Consider the following 4,880-nt stretch of genomic DNA (forward strand, 5'->3'; position numbering starts at 1 on the left):
CACAGACACGGAATCTTCTCGTACACTTCCATTATCGTTAGTAAAATGTTAATTAGTTATCAGTCATCTCAATGAGTGAGAGAAAAATGTTGCATTCCATGTCTTTGATGTGAAGTACAAGTACATGCCGCAGAGAAACTATCACACACAAAAACAAACGTCACCTTGTGTTTAGTCTGATTCCCATAGTAACCGTCTGGCTCAGCCCACTGGGTAAATAATAGCGCTTTTTTTATTGACCGAAAACGCGTTAGAAACACCTGCTTCAAAAGCTTTTCCAGTGAAGTTGAAATGTTAAATTTACCCCATTGAAACCCAATGAGCAAACATCATAAATTGCTTTTTAAAATAATGATGCATTGGAAAACTATTTCATATCAAATTGTGCCTATAGGAATTTACGCTTCGAACACACCGACTGCGTAATTGCATCACTGCTGCCTAACATTTTGCGTAGCTAGGCAACTATACTGATGCGGGTATCTTTTGCAAATGGTCGCATGCGATTGGACACATGGAGGAAAGAATCATTTTCGCAGAAACCTCAAAACCGTGTCGTTTTGACACACCTGCTGACAGCTACAGGGACATAAACACAAAAAATGCTGCTTGGAGACAAGTGTCCACGACAGTAGGATTGCCAGGTCAGTTTAGTAGGGAGCTTGTGCTAGATGTGGCTAGTTAGCTAGCTAGCTAACCTAGCCAATGAGGTTTGTATGTGAAATAAATAGTCATATAAATTGTGCTAGTTACTACCCCTGATAACTTTACCAAATAATCATGTTTGAAAGAGTGTGAATGTCAGATAAATAGTCATAGAAATGGTAGATATTACTGTACCCCTGATCATTTGGTCAGATAACTGTGTGTGTGTGTCTGTGTGTACAGTAGGTGACATGTCCATGATAGCTATCTAATAACTATAGTTATGCTAGGTAATGGTTTGGTTTATCGTGTTCATGTCTATGTAGAAGAAGACTAGGAGGAAGTGGATAGGACTCAGGGACAGGTATCATAGAGAGAGAAGGGCAAAGAAAGAGAAGAGGTCTGGGTCAGCAGCTTCAGGCCAGCAGCCTTGGCACTTCTGCCACATTCTTTCTTTTCTGGATCCATTTATTGTGCCTGGATCCATTTATTGTGCCTAGGGCAACGAGGGGCAATTTTACAGCCAGACCCTCTACTACGTCATCCACAAGTGTTGTCGCCACCGGTGCATCAAGACCCTCAATGTCATCTACAAGCGAGACCACCGCCACCATCGGTGCAGCGAGACCCTCTACAACGTTTACATGATCCACAAGTATCCACAAGGGGGAAGCACCTCTGGATCTAGGACCACCAGAGATTATTATGAACCTCACGGAAGTGACCACTGAGGACCTCGTTGAACAGGATGTGGGCGTGGAGACAAACAAGGAGAGAAACAGAGAGAGAAACGAAGAGGAACAACTTCACACCAGGCGTCATCGGAGGTAATAGCCCCCCAGATCCACTCAATTCATTTCAGCAGAGGCTCCTCCAAGCTGTCGAGAGGGATGCAGCCCAACCTGATGCTCACAGGAAGGAGGATGAAGAGACCCACTTTGCCATGAGCCTGGTGCCAACACTGAAGAGGCTACCTCAGCAAAGACAAGCAGCAGTCAAGGTTCAAATGTATCAGCTGCTTTTCAAAGCCGAGTTCAATGGTACGTTTTTTCCCCCTCCACATCACAGGTAGTGTCATAAGTGTTGCGACAGTGAAGTAAAGTAGGTCATTTTTACAGTATACTCATGTAGGCTAATTGGTATTTCAGATCAAAGTATTAATATGAGGCAAATGTATAGCTGTTGTTTCTGGGTTAGAAAATATCCTAAAACAGTTTGTTGTCTAAAATATTTGCCTGTCATATTCATATTTTGATCTGAAATACAAATTCTATGAGTAAACAGCAAGTATTACCAACTTTACCACACTGTTCCTATATTTATGCCACTAACTACACTATACAAGCAGTATTTAGTTAACATAAATCTCACCTTTTATGGTGTTATATTATGTTAAGCTTGTATGTGTTGTTTTTCTCTTCCCTTCCAGAGATGGATTCAATTTAGCCGAGCAGCTCACAGGAAGCTGCAACATTGAGAGCATCCTGAACGGTTGCATCACTGCTTGGTACGGCAACTGCTCGGCCTCCGACCACAAGGCACTTCAGAGGGTAGTGCGTACGGCCCAGTACATCACTGGGGCAAAGCTGCCTGCCATCCAGGACCTCTACACCAGGCAGTGTCAGAGGAAGGCCCTAAAAATAGTCAAAGACCCCAGCCACCCCAGTCATAGACTGTTCTCTCTACTACCGCATGGCAAGCGGTACCGGAGTGCCAAGGCTAGGACAAAAAGGCTTCTCAACAGTTTTATCCCCAAGCCATAAGACTCCTGAACAGGTAACCAAATGGTTACACGGACTATTTGCATTGTGTGCACCCCCCAACCCCTCTTTTACGCTGCTGCTACTCTGTTTATCTTATATGCATAGTCACTTTAACTATACATTCATGTACATACTACCTCAATTGGCCCGACCAACCAGTGCTCCCGCACATTGGCTAACCGGGCTATCTGTATTGTGTCCCGCCACCCACCACCCGCCACCCCCTCTTTTACGCTACTGCTACTCTCTGTTCATCATATATGCATAGTCACGTTAACCATACCTACACGTACATACTACCTCAATAAGCCTGACTAACCGGTGTCTGTATATAGCCTTGCTATTCTTATTTTCAAATGTCTTTTTACTGTTGTTTTATTTCGTTACTTACCTACACACACACACACACACACATACCTTTTTTTGCACTATTGGTTAGAGCCTGTAAGTAAGCATTTCACTGTAAGGTCTACACCTGTTGTATTCGGCATTTCACTGTAAGGTCTACACCTGTTGTATTCGGCATTTCACTGTAAGGTCTACACCTGTTGTATTCGGCATTTCACTGTAAGGTCTACACCTGTTGTATTCGGCATTTCACTGTAAGGTCTACACCTGTTGTATTCGGCATTTCACTGTAAGGTCTACACCTGTTGTATTCGGCATTTCACTGTAAGGTCTACACCTGTTGTATTCGGCGCACGTGACAAATAAAGTTTGATTTCAAGGACAGGAAGAGGTGTTGTGACCTCCCTCGTTGTACCTTTCTTTTCACACACGGCAGTTCTCTTTAAATTCAGTCAATTCATAAAGTCATTTGTTTATAAAGTCTTAGGATAGCATTCATTATTAGTGTTACATACATTTCTGAATTGACAGACTTGAAACTCATACACCGGAGAATTCACAGATGCTCTTGTTGGTCTCTTACAAGACTAAAGGTGAATATATTTATTTCATTTAGAACCACTTGAAAACCAGTGTGTTGAAATTTTTTGTGAAGTTATGTTCCATCGACTGGTCCATGACGTCCAGGGGCCATTTGTTTAGCTGTGTTTTCAGAAACAGAGACACACACACACCTCTCCTCCACTCCTCTCTGTCCCTCAGATCTCCAGTGCCCTGCCCTCTCTCTTTATGGCCATCAGTAGTCCCTGTATCTGTCTGCAGTTGTGCCAAAAATACATGCTCTTATTATTCTCTTACAGATTACAAGCTACACATTCATTTTTTTACATTTTTACACACACACACCTCTTTCAATAGTTAAATTTTTATTTTATTTTTACAACACACATACCTGTCATGTTCTTTCCTGTACTTGAATACTTATTAAATTATAATGTTTTCATAGTCAGTTGTTTCATTTGTTTATTAATATCTCCTTTAGACTTAATCAGCTTATTTCTTCCCTACACCTTTGCAGATCTAAGACAAGATGAATGTCAAGGCCGTCGTCGGAAGGAGACCAAGGTGCAGCGTTGTGTGCGTACATTTTGTTTTATTATTGTAAATGTCGCCAGCAAAACAAGAAACAAAGAAACAACCGTGAAGCTTAACAGGGCTATAGTGCCACTAACAAAGATAACTACCCACAACTCCCAAAATGAAAAAAGGCTGCCTAAGTATGATTCCCAATCAGAGACAACGATAGACAGCTGTACCTGATTGACGACCATACCCGGCCAAAACATAGAAATATAACACATAGAATGCCCACCCGAATCACACCCTGGCCTAACCAAAATAGAGACTAAAAACCCCCTCTATGGCCAGGGTGTGACAGTACCACCCCCCCCCCCCCCCCCCCCCCCCACGCAAAGGTGCGGACTCCAGCCGCAAAACCTGACTCTAAAGGGGAGAGTCCGGGTGGGCATCTATTCACTGCGGCGGCTCCGGTGCAGGACGTAGACCTCGCTCCACCTCTGGCTCCCCCCACTTTGGTGGCGCCTCTGGTGTGGGGACCCTCGCTGCAGGCCCCTGACTGGGAACCCTCGCTGCAGGCCCCTGACTGGGAACCCTCGCTGCAGGCCCCTGACTGGGGACACTCGCTGCAGGCCCCGGACTGGGGACCCTCGTTGCAGGCTCCGGACTGGAGACCCTCGTTGCAGGCTCCGGACTGGAGACCGTCGCTGGAAGCTCCGGACTGGAGACCGTCGCTGGAGGCTCCGGACTGGAGACCGTCGCTGGAGGCTCCGGACTGGAGACCGTCGCTGGAGGCTCCGGACTGGAGACCGTCTCTGGAGGCTCCGGACTGGAGACCGTCGCTGGAGGCTCCGGACTGGAGACCGTCGCTGGAGGCTCCGGACTGGAGACCGTCGCTGGAGGCTCCGGACTGGAGACCGTCTCTGGAGGCTTCGTGCCATGGATCATCACTGGAGGCTTCGGGCCATGGATCATCACTGGAGTGAGGAGACGTCTAGGCAGCCTGGTGCGTGGATCTGCCACAGGGCTTACCAGGCTGGGGAGACA

The 4,880-nt window shown here is 45.8% G+C and overlaps 1 long non-coding RNA gene across 1 annotated transcript; it reads left to right on the plus strand.

The window, feature by feature from the left end:
• The first annotated feature begins 357 nt into the window (after positions 1-357).
• LOC129858715 (uncharacterized) lies at positions 358-4,143 on the plus strand. Its single transcript, XR_008760067.1, has 3 exons — positions 358-1,685; positions 2,075-2,421; positions 3,835-4,143. It is a non-coding gene; the product is annotated as an uncharacterized LOC129858715 (long non-coding RNA).
• The last annotated feature ends 737 nt before the right edge of the window (positions 4,144-4,880 follow it).

Source organism: Salvelinus fontinalis, chromosome 6 (assembly GCF_029448725.1).
Source record: "Salvelinus fontinalis isolate EN_2023a chromosome 6, ASM2944872v1, whole genome shotgun sequence".
Lineage (NCBI taxonomy): Eukaryota > Metazoa > Chordata > Actinopteri > Salmoniformes > Salmonidae > Salvelinus > Salvelinus fontinalis.